Source organism: Emys orbicularis, chromosome 15, assembly GCF_028017835.1.
Source record: "Emys orbicularis isolate rEmyOrb1 chromosome 15, rEmyOrb1.hap1, whole genome shotgun sequence".
In the NCBI taxonomy this organism is placed as follows: domain Eukaryota; kingdom Metazoa; phylum Chordata; order Testudines; family Emydidae; genus Emys; species Emys orbicularis.
This window is the reverse complement of record NC_088697.1, coordinates 18,935,118-18,951,330: the sequence shown is the minus strand read 5'-3', so window position 1 is coordinate 18,951,330 and position 16,213 is coordinate 18,935,118. Positions and strand designations below refer to the sequence as shown.

General features: G+C 50.2%; 1 protein-coding gene across 2 annotated transcripts in view; it reads right to left on the bottom strand.

Annotated features, from left to right (window-relative positions):
• ST3GAL4 (ST3 beta-galactoside alpha-2,3-sialyltransferase 4) overlaps positions 1 to 16,213 on the bottom strand; it is a 145,194-nt gene that overhangs the window by 66,406 nt on the left and 62,575 nt on the right. For both annotated transcript variants that reach the window (XM_065416960.1, XM_065416961.1), the window contains exon 3: positions 3,924 to 3,999. The gene's annotated coding sequence lies outside the window, so the exon portion shown is untranslated. The remainder of the gene's footprint in view (positions 1 to 3,923; positions 4,000 to 16,213) is intronic.

The window sequence follows — 16,213 nt, the reverse complement described above, 5'->3', positions numbered from 1 at the left end:
CAACTCCACTTGGGTGGTGGTGCAGGCGTCCGCTAACACAATTGCACAACCACAGACATGGCGCATTTCACCCCTTCTTGTGGGTTGGCCTCCATGCAAGCAGCAAAGAGATCCAGTACAAGGGAGACCAGATGTCCCGATGTTATAGGGACAGTCCCGATATTTGGGGCTTTGTCTTATATAGGCATCTATTACCCCCCACCCCCGTCCCGATTTTTCACACTTGCTGTCTGGTCACCCTATCCAGTACAGACTCGGTCTGTCTAGTTAAGCACCGCGGCCGTGTGTAAAAGTAGGTCAGGTTTCTGTTCAGCTGTCACCGGGAAACAAAAACATTCACACCTCTAAAATCCACCAACTGGAAAGGAAAAGGGTTTGTCAAGAGCAGGTTTCAGAGCCACAGTCCAAAAACCTCAGGAGCCCGTAAACTTGAATTCAACCTAAATCCCTATTGGCCAAGCAGATCAATGGCCCAACAATGCATTTGAGCTTCCCTCTTTGGATAACCACAGTTTTGCTTTATTTTTGTTTTGTGTTGCTTTAAAAGACTCAGGAAAAAGTCAGGGAAGAGCCCTGGTTTTCTTGTCTGGGAGTGCCGAGCGCACTGCATCATCCTGCACTGTGTACTCAGAGCTTTTTGTCTTCATTAATACAAAGACAACATTAATAAAGCCCTATTTGCAGGAGAAATAAAGTCCTTGGTTAAGGGCTCACCTAGTCCTGTAGCCTCGTTGCCACCTGAAATCAGTCCTCTCCTCTGGCAGCTTAATTGTTCCACTACAAACTGGAACTGACCTGATGTTTGCCATTGAGTCTTCCCCTCCCTCCACACAAGAGCCATGCGAATTAAGGGGTCTCTTTGCTCTCCTCTAGAGTGGCAGAGACTGGCTAGCAGCAAGATGGATCAGTGGCCTGCTCTCCTGGCCCCTGTGAACACCCTGATCTATACAGGAAAGCTCTAGCTACGTTGGGTTGTTTTACACCCAGAAGGTGACAATTCCAAACGGCGATGGAAGTTGCTAGGGTAGGTCCATTTTGCAGTGGGGTCTACATTAGATGCTCCCTCCCACCCTGTAAAGCTGTAGGGGTTCCCCACCCCCAGCCCCTGTAGCTATATCTGCATCGTTCCAGAGGTGGAAGTTTCCCTAGTGCAGGCTGCAGCTGGATCTGGCTTAGGCGCAGTTTGAGTTAGTGGAGACGTACTTTTACGTTCCTGATGCCTCCAAGCTGTTTGCGGCATTGAAGGGAGCCACAGCAATAACACTCCTTTGCCATTCCAGAGAGACTTCCATCTGGGGATCTTAAAACGATTTACGTGCATTTATTCATTAACACCCCTGCGAAGCAGGAAAAGGCTGCTCCACTCATTTTACAGGCGGGTAACTTCTGCTGTGCAGCGGTTTCGGTGACTTGCTCACGATCACATAGCAGGGAAAGAGCAGAACCCAGTGGCAGTACGCTGCTCTAACCATTAGGGAACACTACTGCCGCTGTTGGCATCCAAGGTTGGGGAGCAGAAGGGATTTCCGAGGGATGGAACGCTCCTTGTCTTTGGTTCCACCGATTGGCAGAGCAGCATGAGCGATAGCTTGGGATTGTTCCTTTTGGCACCACTGTGTGGATTCCCTTGGACGTACCGTGTGCTGGGCTGACATTACAACAGCGAACACTCTATCCTAGAAGAGGCCAGTGATTTGAGGGAGTGGAAGGGAGAACTGCAGCCTCCGCTCGGTTACAGCATCTCACTTTCGACACTTGATTTGGCACTGCTATATTACAAAAAAAACGGGTATGCGTCTATTGTACAGAGCCTAACACCATGGGGTCCTGGTCCCTGGGTGGGGCCCCTAGACACTTGCCAACCTACAGCACAGAGATAGGGCCCTGACACCGCACATGGGTCAGAGCACGGATAAGGATGAGGCATGATAAGGAGGCCTCACAGGGACAGGTTTCTGCCCAGTTTGAAAGCCAACAGGGCCAGTTTAAGAATCAGTCCTCCACTCCCAGAAGACCCAGTTCAACGAAGCTCTGAAGTGTATGCTTAAATCTCATTGGCTTCAAAGGGACGTAGGCACATGCATAAACTCAGATGTGAGCGTAAGTGGTTTGCTAAATAGGGAAGGACTTTGCTGACTCAGAGCCAAGGCAGGTGGACTGTGATTGGCGCTGCTCAGACCACCGGCTGGTGTTAGCCCAAGCAGCAGGAAAGCCGGGAAGGAAATGCAATAACCGTTGTGTGTCGTGTTCGGGGGACACCATGGGACAAACCCAAGGGGGCAGCCTGTGCAAACTGGGCAGCTGGAGAGAGCACAGACCAACAGGCCTGGGTCAGAGATAAGAGACCAAGGGCGCAGTATATTGTTGAACTGATTCTATTTCCAATACAAATCGGCACAGACTGCACACTAAAACGCAGAACTCAGGCCAGCTAGCCAGTATCATGTATAGCAGGTCATTTCCACCCCACCCTGATGTCATTGCACCTTCTGTCTCACTTTAATTACTGCACACGGTGGAGCTCCCCGATAGCGACCTTGGCAAACTCCCCGACAGCAAAGTGACATGAACATCACGTCTGTGCCATTCCGTAGCAAAGCTGCACTTCCCCTCCAGGCATGTTTCGCTCAGCCGGAGAGGGATTCTACCTCACTCATGGGTGCTCAATGCTGCATTCCGCCCACCCTCTGCTCTCACTGAGCAGAGAGGAGAAATCGCCACTACCTTAGAAAACAAGTCTTGCTACAGTCACCCACGCACACGCATCCCTGCCAGTGCCCCCTGCCGCTTGTTGCTTCTCTCCCGGTGATTGTACCTGGAGACTTTTTGCCAGACACAATCCTTTCTATTAGGTAAAACCCTGCTTCCGGGGAAGCATTTACATATGATTTCTGTTACTGAACAACAGAAATAAGGAAGCATTCCACCTTGATACTCGATAATTCACTGGCCAGCGGTAGCAGCTAACATTTTGCTCAGCTATACACAGACACACGCATTAATTACACCTTAATGACTGCACTAGATTCAGGTTTCAGTGGTAGCCGTGTTAGTCTGTATCAGGAAAAAAAACGAGGAGTCCTTGTGGCACCTTAGAGACTAACAAGATTCGTGGTTTAAGTTTCCCAGCAAGTCACTAATCTGACCTGAAATTGCATAGAACACTCATGTATGCATCCTCAAGGGGCCACGTGACAGCTCTGTGATCCTGTTATTCAGAAACGGACCATGCAGCCTGCACAGAGTCGGACTACCTCCCACACAGAGCGAAACATGTAAAATCACTTTCACGTGGAACGGGCCGGGGGGGGGTCTCTCTGCATCCCTGCGGTCATATGTGAACGTAGCCGTCCCTGCTCCAGCGGGTAATGCATGGGCCGCTAAACAGTACAGAATGGGATCAAATCCAGGTTAGATCAGCCTGGAGTTCGGAGGGAGGGTTGAGGGCAGGGCTGGCTTTCACGCCTCACAGACCCAGAGCCCATGACTGTTTTTTTGCTGGTGATGGGCGCCTTCCAAATGCTAATGGTAAATAGAAGACTGGTGTTTCCATGGGGTCACAGGTTCTGAAGAACCGTTATCAGAAAAGAAGAGGATGAAAAGTTACTGGAAGAAAAGTATGTGGTTGCTCTCTTTACAGGACATATGGGTCTTTGTTCCAGGTAACACAATTACTGGCTATTCCCCAGTGCAGGGGTTCTCAACCCAAGGGGTCCGTGAACAGGGGTCATGACCTCCTGGCCCTTCCCATAGTGCTAAGAGGGAGCAGGGTCCCTTATAGAACCATTGTCCTAGCACTCAGCGAAATAGTTCTTGTGCTGCCAATAGTGACATCTGAACCACTCTGCCCTCCTTTCCTTTGGAGAAAAGTAAAAAAATAAAAGGAATAGCGGGGGGGGGGGGGGAGAAAGGAGTCTACTTACATCCGTCCCCTCATTCCAAAGCTGAGATGGCAGCACCTCCGCAGGGTGGGGCTTTAGAATCCCACTCTTCCTTCCCCTATCAAAGGAAGACAAGAGACAGAAGGAGTACTTAGTGCAGTGGCATACAGGGAATTGTTACTCCTGGGGGAATTCTATGCCACTGCGTGTGCGCAGAATTCATGTCCCCTGCAGATTTCTTTGCTTCCCTGCAGAAAAATGATTTTCTGACAGGGAAGCAAAGGGAAGCTGCAAGAGCAGTCATGCACCATTCTCTCTAATAGAGCAGATACATCGTTTCAGGCATCCGGAGCAGCCGGCAGAGCAGTAAATCACTGTGGGGCTGGGGACACCCCAGCCAGTGGCTCCTATCCTGAGCCGGGATCAGCTGCTAGTTCCGGCTGAGCTGGAGGCAGGAGAGGACTGGACTTCCTCTTCCCCTGAAAGAAGTGGCTAGGGTTCTGTTGGACCGACCAAGAAACCTCACCAAGCTGCAAGAAACACAGCATCCACCCCTGCTTCCTGCCCCCATCGCTCCTCACCTGTGGGAGGAGGGGTCACTGTACCAGGAGCTGCTCCCCCATCCATCTAATCCCCGTGCATCCAGACCTCCCACACCCAGACACCCCTGCCAAGCCTCACCCCGTACCCCAACCCCACTGAACCTTAACCCCTGCATGTGGAGCCCCCCTGCACCAAGACCCCCTGCCTCCAGAGCCCCACCTCTTCACCCAGACTACCCCCCACTGAGCTCCCAGCACTCAAACCACTACCGAGCCCCCACATCCAGACCCCCATGCCACTGACCTCTAACTAGCTGCACCCAGACCCCCACCCAGCCCCACTCCCCCAGCACCCAGACCTCCCAGATGAGACCCCCCACACCCTGTCCCCTCCGCTGAGCCCCAACCACCTTCACCTGGAAGCCCCTGCAGGGTCTCATTGCCCCTGCACTTGGAACCCCACCCCCAACGAGCCTCTGTGCATCCAGATCCCCCCACACCTAGACTCCCCACACTGAGCTGCCTGCACCCAGATTGCCCCACACAGAAGCCTCTCACCCCACACCTGGAACCCCCCACACTGAGCCCCTCCACACTTGGATCCTGCCTGGTTGAGCCTGCCTGCCCCACACCTGGTGCGCCTGGCACAGAGGAGCAAGGCCTCAGGGTGTTTCTGGGGCAGGCCCAGGTCTTGTGCTGTGTCAGGGTCGGGTGCAGCCTCACCGCTGAGTCCGTGTCCCAGGGGTGGGTGGCGGAGGGGCTGCAGGGTGATCTCCCACTTTCATGCAGCCAGTGGCCTGTGCTCCCCACTGCCATGCTGGAGACTCTGCATTTATTTATTGACAAATAAAACTTGCAGAATTTTAAAATATTGTGCGCAGAATTTTTAATTTTTTGGCACAGAATGCCCTCAGGAGTAAATTGTGCATCACTTAATTGATTCTTGTATTCAGAGCCACTAAAACCCACTGTGCTGGGGCTGGGGAGTTATAGGACACGAATGTCCCCATGCATCTCACTACACACACCGGCTGAGCTGTGAATTCAACCTCTGAACAGATAATTCCCCCTCCATCTCTTCCATTGCTCCTGCTACCGTGATCTAGTATTGTGCAACTAGGGGCCATCCCATCAGAGCCCGCACGCAGGGCTTGTTATTTCACCCTGGACGATGTTACCGATCCCAACTCTTGAGCAGAAACAGAAGCTGCTACCTGAGATTAGCAGGGGGGGCATCTGGTGCCTGAAACTCAAAGCCATTTGTGCTGCTGGTGAGATGCAGCATCCCCACCTGTAAGCAGCAAGCTTCAAGACTCATTGACTGATTTTGAAAATGCCCAGCCCAGGGTGGCTTAGCCTAATCTTCTCAAGAGGATGTTTATGTATATTAATCTGTCACAGCAATAACCACAGGCCCTGCTGTGCCTCCTGGCTGCTTAGATTCCAACCAGGGCGGGTGCTCTGCCCTACCTAGTTCATCAAAGGGGCACGGCACACTTAACAGCCCCAAGAAAAAACAAATTGAGCTGAATTGCCTGGATTCTTCTGGTAAGTTTCGGGTCTTGGCCCGTGGGGTTCCCTCTCGCTGACACAGACCTCTGCTGCTCTGGGAAGTTTAAGAGAGGATATAAAAGAACCAGATCCTAGGCATAAAACTTTACACACACGCACCCCTCCTTTTCCTGCACCCGCAGGCTGCTCTTGTGGAGAGCCGCAGGCACAGTCCCGGTGCAGCATCTGCTGCGTCTCTGGTAATGTATTAGCATCTCAGTGCATGGAGCATCAGGGATGCTGTGGGGATCCTGATGCTAAGATCACCCCAGCGCAATCAGTTAATAGCCAAGGCACTAGAGAGGATGGGGACCTCTCCGGACTGCTGGCCTCAGCTGATTGACCAGGAACCTTGTGGTCCATAAGCATCCATTGCGAGTCCTGGCAAAGGTATGGCAGGATCTATTTGGACTGGAACTTAGCCTGCTAAGGGAAACAACGGAAGCCCTGTCGCTCTGGAGATTACAAACCAGAGAGGGAGAAAGCATCTTTCAGTAGGCCAAGGCTCCCCCTAACTACCATCCACAGCCATCTTCTCTCACCTTCCCCATCTCTGATGGGTTTGCTATAACTACCTCATGAGCCATTCCAGCTTTAGCTGACCTCCATGAGGGGTTCCTAAATCCTATTGCTCTGCGTCCTCCTCCTGGAGTCTGATGGGACATGCAACATTGCTTCTCACTTTTAGGTTTTAGTGAGAATTGCAACCCCACTTACATGCTATTGCATGCTGTTCTTGTCAGCAATGGAAGGCAGTAACCCCTAGTAGTTAGAGCAAGACTCCTGCGCCCAGCTGGCCACCGAATCACTTTGGACCAGTCTTTTAACCTCTCTCTGCCTCTGGTTCCCCATCTGTAAAACGGATCCAACAAACAACATCATCATCATCATCATTTACTGTGACAGACCCAGACCAGTGGGGTACAGGAGTCTGGTAGAGGGCAAATATACTGGTCACTGGATGAGTAGTTTTCTGTTCCCTGAGTGACCAGAGCAGGGGCTGCACTAGAGGAATCAGGAACCTGCTAGAACCAGTTAAGGCAGGCAGGCTAATTAGGACACCTGGAGCCAATTAAGAAGAAGCTGCTAGAATCAATTAAGGCAGGCTAATCAGGGCACCTGGGTTTTAAAAGGAGCTCACTTCAGTTTGTGGTGTGAGTGTGAGGAGCTGGGAGCAAGAGGTGCAAGGAGCTGAGAGTGAGAGGGTGTGCTGCTGGAGGACTGAGGAGCACAAGCGTTATCAGACACCAGGAGGAAGGTCCTGTGGTGAGAATAAGGAACGTGTTTGGAGGAGGCCATGGGGAAGTAGCCCAGGGAGTTGTAGCTGTCATGCAGCTGTTACAGGAGGCACTATAGACAGCTGCTGTCCACAGGGCCCTGGGCTGGAACCCGGAGTAGAGGGCGGGCCCGGGTTCCCCCCAAACCTCCCAATTGACCTGGACTGTGGGTTCTTCCAGAGGGGAAGGTCTCTGGGCTGTTCCCCAACCCACATGGTGAATCTCTGAGGCAAGAAAATCCGCCAATAAGCGCAGGACCCACCAAGATAGAGGAGGAACTTTGTCACAGTACCTACTTCACAGGGTGTGGCATGACTCAATGAGTCTGAGGCACGCAAAGCTCGTCAGATGCTAATCTAGAGGTCACGTTCATCACAGAGCTGTTACTGCAAGAGCCAGTTTAGAAACACAGGTAAGAGCCAAAGAAGGACCAGCAAGGGTCTCCTCTGCGGGGAGGGCCCAGCATGAAACGAGGCCAGCTTCTCACAGCGGTATCCGGGCTTTCCAGAAGAGAAGTGGTGGGATGCAGTCAGTTTGTTGCCCACCATCATCCTCATTCTCCTTGGGAGTGGAGCTCTGGATGACTAATTCTACATCTCCACTGAGAGTTGTTCTTTCCCTGGCTCACTCCTCCCCAGCAAATCTCATCTCCCTGCTCCGAATCGGGTGCCACTTCAGTGTCTCCCCTCCCCGTATTTTTAAATAGATCATCTATGTTTACTACACCGCCCCGCTTGGAGAGGGCCAGAAACGTAGGCGGCACAGAGTTAGCCTTCAAGGTCATTAGACAAGTATGTGAATCCTGAGCCACCTGACACATCCTCCCAATCCAACAACCTGTTTGTGAGCCAACCATTTATCCACCCTACCAGGCAGCGCTCCTCGGATCACTCAGCAAGCTTCCCCCGTTCTACACTCCAGTACCTTTGCGACAGTCATGATTAGAATTAGATCTGTTGCATTGCCATCAGCTGCCCATTCAGTTAGTAGGTCAAAGAGAGCATGATCTTGTTAACCAGGGCCCCTGCCCATACTAGCCATTACCGCACAGCTTAGCTCTTCTCCAGTTGCTCTCCCACAGCAGATTTCCACCAGGCAGAGAAGCTTATTTAGTGCTGCTGGAATGTTTCAGAGTGACATCACTGGAGTTTAATTGTCCTGTGAATGGACAGAGAGCAATGAAAGCCAGAGAGCTGCAGCCGTGCCAGCTTCCACACACCCCCCCCCCCAAAGCCCTGCTCTAACATGTTTCAGTCCAGCCTGGGAGGGACCCCTTCTGGAGGAGTTCCGAACACACAACTCGTTCCTTTTGGTCTTCCTGCCAAGACTGGAGTGAAGGGAGGCAAAGGAGAAGGACGTGGACCTGTGCCACTAGAAGAAAGAACCCCATTAGTTTCACATGAACACCAAACAGTCTATAACAAGTGGGTGACCAGATCACCGGTAAGCCCTTAAGGGAAACATGCAGCCATCCAGGTCTCAAAGGCAAACAACTCAGGAGTGCAACATACATGTGAAAGGTACGTATTGATAGAGCACGGTTTGCAAGGATTCCAGGCAAAATACAACAATGTGAGCAAAGCAACCCGAGCCGGCCTCCTTTCCCTACTCCTCAGAGTACAGCAGAAGTTCCCCCTAGCAAATCTCAGCTTCACTCGGACAAATATGAACGCCTTAGAACACCAAAGGAAGCAGATAGCAGGGGTTCCATCAGAGCAGCCCAGGGCAGGTTTGGCTCAAGTCTCCACTGCAGCGGTGCAGGATGGGAGATGTTACCTAATAGCATAGAACAGGTATGAGACACCTCCTGTGTTGTATATAGTCAGTGTACTGTAACCAGGCAGAGGGGACAGACTCTGAGCTTCATTCCAACTGGGCTCTGCTTTTTACCCACTCAAAACAAACTCGGCAGGATTCCAATCCTCAAGCCCAGAGGCTGCTCCATAAACTCTGATCACACGTCGCTCCCAGAGGCAGCCGCTAGCCACCTCCAGCTCCGGCGTGCGTGTTACCTGAGTGACAGGCTACAAGATGCATGTTCCCCAGACCAGCACCTGATGCCGTAGCGTGTGTGGAATGCAATGAGGACCCCCGTCTGGGCACACACAAAGAACAAACAGAAGCCTGCACACACCACATGGGAAAATGCAGAACATGTCCTCATCCCTATAGCACTGGGATTTGCTAACAATAGAGAGGCAGTGGGGTAAATGACAAGAGAATCCAATGCACAGAGGGCGAGGATGATGAGGATGGATGTGGAGGAGGTTGAATAAGCACTTATCACATTTTTCGTCCTTAGGTCTCAAAGCGAAGGTAGCATTATCCCCATTTTACAGAGAGGGAAACCAAGACAGAGAAACGTGCAGCAGCATGGCCAAGGTGACAGCAAATCACTAGCAGAGCCAGGAATAGAACCCAAGCCCTCCTCAGCCTGAAGCCCCATCCAAGAACCTGTGTATCGCGGCTGCAAGCTGGCAATCAGCTGACCGGCTCCATCGCAGAAGTGGCTGCATTTCATTGGTCAGTGGTGAGAGTCAGCAGGCAAGGACACCACATCATGGCTTTATCAGCAGGAATCAGAGATGCGTATTACTCACACAACAGTTATGCAAATATTGTCAAGGAAGGGTCAATAAAACCTTTTACTGCACACACGATGGCACGAATAATTATCCTAGGGAAAATTTCAACACAACATTATTCTTCAGCTGTTCCTCTGAGTCTCCTGGGATCTGTAGTTCCAGCCTTTGGTTTTACATATCTGCCAAGATGGAAGCACAGCACCCCTCCCCGCCACGTCATAGGGTCCCTGCATGCAGTACAGGCTCAGAAGGAAAGAGTGCCACTTAGCACGTACCAACCGGCTCTTCCGAGAAGGCTAGACATGTTTCTTCGAGGTTCCCTCTGCAGCACTGACCAAGCTGGACTCAACTTACCTTGGGAGGAGCTGATAAAACAAGAGCCCAAGGGGAGCTAACGTTTGCATTCAAACCCAACTTTTTCCTCACATGTCACATTACGCAGTGTCTTATGACTGTCATGCAATGAAAGCTCCCACTGTAACACCCAGGCGCGCCGAGTTACAGCTGCTCTGGGAACCTCATATGACTTCCGTGAAGCTCCAATCTCAACCTCAGCATGGCATTAATAAATACAGCCCATTAATACGTAACACACATGTGAGATCCGCTATGAGGACTTCTTGGACTGGGCTGCAGCGAAAACAGTCCCCAAACAGGTTACACATCTGGAATACTGAAGTAACAAGATTCCATTATACAACAGCTGGTCAACACCATCAACATTAAGGTCTCAGTCCTGCTAGTGGCCCCATTAGCAAGGATACACCACACTGTAGCTGATTGCTAACAGCTCCTCTTGAGCACACTCTGCTCTCTTACTCCAGGACTATTTTATGAAGAGGCTATGCATACAAGGGCCAAACTAGCTCCCATTACGTTTTGGAGAGCGAGTTAACTCTGTCTCTTCCACTGCATGCTGCAGCAGGCTGTCCGCACTCCCAGTTTCTGCTTGCAATGCTTGTCTCAGAGGAGTTGAAATCTTTCAGAGGGCCGGGGGATGGAGGGTAACAACCAGCTGTTGAGGTCACGGGCCATCACTGCAAATGGGCAAGTCCCACAGAGAAGACATGTTTTGCAGTATCCCATGGTTACGTACTGTCTAATGGTCAAAGCAGAGCACTGGAGTCAGAACTCCTGGGTCCTATTCCTGGCTCTACACAGACTCACTTTGTGCCCTTGGGCCGCCCGCTGAGGGAAACTGAGGCACTCTAGCCCCCCAAGTGTTGTTCTCCTTAATGTTAATGCTGCTCCAGTTACTAACCCTCTGCAAGTGCCCAGCCTCAGTGGGAATTGGGAGTCAGGGTACAGGTGCTGCTGCTGCAAGCAGAATGTGGCCTGGCATATTTATTGGCTAGACTGATACAGCTAGACGAGTGAAGAAAATAAATCAGCTTCGCATAATGGATTTACAGTCTGAAATCCAGCTCGGCCCTAATCAATGCCCCCATCTCTACCCAGCACCAGCCATGCTCGCTTGGCAAGCAGAAAGGAGCAGCTCCCTAAGAACCACCACTCATCTGTTCTGCTCCAGCAGAGGTCACCAGTGCTCGCTCACACACACACACACACACACACACACACACACACGCCAGCGCACGGGAGTGCAGACTGCACTGTCTCGGGCATGCTCTAAAGCATGAATTAAAGTTGCTGTGAAGAGAGAAATCTCCTACTTGTGCATTTCCAGTTCAGGCATTGCAAGTGCAAAACTGGGGTCCTCTCTGTCTCTAGAGGAGGTTGCAATGTTAAGAAATGCATGGAAGCTCTCTGAAGAGATTTTTAACTCATTCCATCACACATTACTGGAGCTTCTAAACCAGTGGCTCTCAACCTTTCCAGATGACTGTACCCCTTTCAGGAGTCTGATTTGTCTCGCGTACCCCCAAGTTTCACCTCCCTTAAAAACTGCTTGCCTAAAAAATCAGACTTAAAAATACAAAAGTGTCACAGCACACTGTTACTGAAAAATCAGACTCTCTCATTTTTGCCATTTAATTATAAAATAAATCGTCTGGAATATAAATATTGTACATACATTTCAGTGTATAGTATATAGAGCAGTACAAACAAGTCATTGTCTGTATGACATTTTAGTTTGTACTGACTTCACTAGTGCTTTTTACGTAGCCTGTTGTAAAACTAGGCAAATCTCTAGATGAGTTGATGTACCCCCGGAAGACCTGTGTGCATACGCCTAGTTGCGAACCACTGTTCTAAAGCCTTTGCATTCATCCATTTCTAGAGAAGTGAAAAAGGAAATGCAAAAACATGCATTAGCAAGAAAAATATGTAGGCATTCTCCACAGAATGCAACACAAACGTAAAGGCAGGTTAACGTTGGCACGCTTTACTCTGCATTAATTCTGGTTAATTTCAGATCATCACTTGACTAAAATAGATTTGCCTTTTCAAGGGAAAAAGCCCTTCTGTTTGCTGTGGGCTGCGGAAGCAGTTCTTAGAACTAAATTACAAGGCCAGTATTTTTAGACAGAAATAAGTAGAAATTCCAGACTGCACCTGACATATAGGTTGTGTTAATGCTACTGAAACGTCTGTGGTGTCAAGAGAAACTTGTTTAGGGAGCGTCCCCTTAAAAAACAGGCTAAAGTAACACATGGTGCCCAGCACCCCATGGGCAGACACTGAGCCTCTTGCACTGAAGATCACAGAGGCCCTGCCTAGAGGGCTGGCTGACCTTTGCCTTGCTCCAAAGCACACACATTATACATACAGCAGATAGGCTGGGAGTCTTCAACCCCCAAGGGTAACCACCTGTGATAAATGAAGGATGGGGGGTAGCTCCCTTTTATGGACACCCAGCCAGCTAGCTATAAAATCCCTGTTAGTAGCTGTTCTCTACTTGCTTTACCGGTAAAGGGTTAAAAAGTCCATAGATAAAAGGAAGGGAGTGGGCACCTGACCAAAAGAGCCAATGGGAGGGCTAGAACTTTTTAAAATTGGGGGAAAACTTCCCCTTTGTCTGCCTGTCTGTTGTTCTCCCGGAGAGCAGGGACAGGGTTTGAGCTATGCTGTAAAAGCTTGGGCCAGGTATGAAAATCATCAGATCCTACCTAGAAACTACTCATTTGAAACCCCAGATATGTAAGTAGATCAGGAAATGTCTAGGAAGACACAATTAGGTTTCTCTCTTTTATTTCTTTATGGCTTGTGGACTCTTCTGTGCTAACCCCAGGCGCTTTTGTTTTGTTTGTAAGCTTTAAGCTGGACCTCAAGAAGCTATCTTGATGCTTAATCCTTGTAATTATTTTTTTTAAACCTAGCAAAAGGCCTAAGTTCCAGATGTATTTTCTTTCTTTTTGTTTTTAATAAAATTTATCTTTTTTAAGAACAGAATTGGATTTTTGTGTCCCTAAGAGGTTTGTGCACATGTTGTTTAATTAGCTAGTGGCAACAGCTGATTTCTTTTGTTTTCTTTCTCAGCTCTTCCCCCCGGGGGGGGGGGGGGTGAAAGGGCTTCAGGGAACCCCACAGGAAGGAATTCCCAAGTGTGCCTTCCAGGGGTCTCAAAGGGGTTTTTGCACTTGGGTGGTGGCAGCATCTACCCATCCAAGGTCAGAGAAAAGCTGTAACCTTGGAAATGGAATACAAGCCTGCAGTGGCCAGTATTAATTTTTAGAATCCTTGTGGGCCCTCACCTTCTGCACTCAAAGTGCCAGAGTGGGGAATCAGCCTTGACATGGTGGCAGAGGTGGGATCATTGTGAATCAGAAGCACAGAGCTCAGGATTTTAAAAGGACACATTTTTCCTTTGGGCAGCCTGCAAAGCCAGGGAGGGTTTTTTCTTTCTTTTCTTTTCTTTTCTTTTCTTTTCTGCCTGAGGGGGAACAGGCATGCAAAAGGTTCAGTCTGCCAAGCCAGGGAGTCCAACAAGCAGTTTATTTTTTTTCTAGCTTCGTGGCAACGAAATAGCTAGGATAGAGTAGGGCAGCCCTGTGCATGAGGTTGTGGTTGGGCACCGAAACCCTAGAGCAACCAGTCTTCCCAAAGCAGCACGCCATGGAAAAGACAGACCCAGATCAAGCCCAGACATCCAGCTCCATGACAGAAATGCAGAGAGGGGATGGGGTACAGGAGATTTCCCAGGAGGGAAGGGTCAGCCCTCTCCAATCCAGGATCCAGATGCCAGGATGGAGGGATGTCCTTAACCCAGGCCAAGTTCTAACTGCGGAAGAAAGGAATTTCTTCCTAGAGATGAAGCGCTGGGAGGCGGAAGCGGAGGCGAAATGCTTGGAGATGAAGCGCTTGGAGGCGGAAGCGGAGGAGAGGAGAGAGGGGAAGCGCTTGGAGGTGGAAAAGGCTAAGCTGGATCAATCAGGTAGCCCTAACAGTCCCTCTCCAGGTACCGCTCCCCATTCCAAGAAATTCCCCACATACAAGGTAGGTGATGATACAGAGGCCTTCTTAGAAAATTTTGAAAGAGCCTGCCTTGGGTACAACCTCCCTCCAAACCAGTATACAGTGGAGCTCAGGCCACAACTCAGTGGACCCTTAGCAGAGGTGGCAGCTGAAATGCCTAAAGAACACATGAACAAGTATGAACTTTTTAAACAAAAGGCCAAAATTAGGATGGGGCTAACCCCCGAGCATGCCCATCGGCGGTTCAGAGCCCTAAGGTGGAAACCAGACGTGGCATTTTCCTGACACACCTACCACATTGTAAAAAATTGGGATGCCTGGATATCAGGAACAAATGTTAAGGCTCTGGAAGATCTCTCTCTCCTCATACAAATGGAGCAGTTCTTAGAGGGAATAGAAAGGTACATCCTAGATGGGAAGCCCAAAACTGTGATCCAGGCAGAGAAGAAGAAAGCTAGTAGCAGTTGGTGCGAATACCAAAAGGGGCAACCAAATACTCAACGCTTTCAGTACAGCAGCTGCATTATAACCAGATACACTCAGCACTCCTCTAACGGCAGCATGACGGGTGCGTTCTCCCCCAGAGCAAGTGCTTTGTACCAGGCAGCCGAGGGGCTAAATCCTGGATGTTGTTACATGACCTCACAGTCTGTTCCTTAGCCACTCCCAGGCCCTGGAATAACGATGCAGGTGGAGCTCTGGAAGCAGAACCACAGTCATTTATCCCTGGCAGAGGGCACAACGGCACCTGCCCTCCTGCTGCTGGCGTGGCTGTACAGCAGTTTCTACCCCATCCCTGTAGGATGCATCTCCCTAACGTGGACTTCCTTGCAGAGTAGCTTCCTGAGACAAGGATCTCCCCTCCCCCCAATCTGGGAGGAGCCACGCTTATTAGGGGCTGCCTATGCAGGGTGCCAACAGCCACCAAGCCAGCGCAGTAACTCTGTTGCACAGGGTCACCTGGCTGAAGAGATGAGTTTGGTTGGGGGGGGAGGGGGGAAGGGGTTTGGAGTCTGCAATGTCTAAGAGGAGCTCCCCTCGCCCAGCCCCAGCTGAAAGGAGCTGGCAGGCAGGCTGGGGGATGTAGATTTAGTGGGGGTGTTGATTTAGTGGGTGTTGGTCCTGCTTTGAGGGGGGGGGGGGGTGTTTGGACTAGATGACCTCCTGAGGTGTCTTCCAACCCTGATATTCTATGATTCTATGTAACATTACAGAATCCAGGCTGAGCTAGCAGAGAGGGGCGGGGTTTTTTTTGGGGGGGGGTATTTTATTTTATTTTATTTCTGATGTTTGTTCAGCTGCTTAAGAACTATATTTGTACAGCTGCTGCAGGAGAGAAGGGGGGTGGGAATTAAAGCATGAAGTTTGAATGAATTTCTCTCTCCCACAGCCTAAGTGGAGAAAAAATAGAAACATTCAACGCTGGAAAAGAGAGGAGAGACTTGGTTCAATATTTAAAGAGCTCAGAGACACTCCAGAAGGAGTTTTCAGTTCCAGCCCCTCAGGTTTGAGAGCCGGGATCTGTGGGGGAGGCGATTTCACAAGTACAAGCTTCAACAGCTATTGTTAAACAGTCGGGAATGGTTTTTAAATAGTCATGGATTCCAAGGCCAGCAGGGACCATGGTGATCATCTGTCCCACCTCCTGTATGACACAGGCCAGAGAACGGCCCCCAAATAATTCCTAGAGCAGAGCTTTTAGCCAGACCTCCAATCTGGATTTTAAAATGGCCAGTGATGGAGAATAGACATAGTGACACATTCATCTACAAGGGAACAACGAGGCTAGTGGCAAGGTACAAGAGTGCAGGCAATTTGTTAGGGCCTCCCCCAACTGGGGGGGGGGGGTCATTTATAACAGGACACAATGGGATGCAATGGGATGGAACAGGCAGGATCCGTCTGACCTGGAGTCGATACTGCATGGCCGGATTAACGCACATGAATCATAGAATATCAGGGTTGGAAGGGACCTCAGGAGGTCATCTAGTCCAACCCCC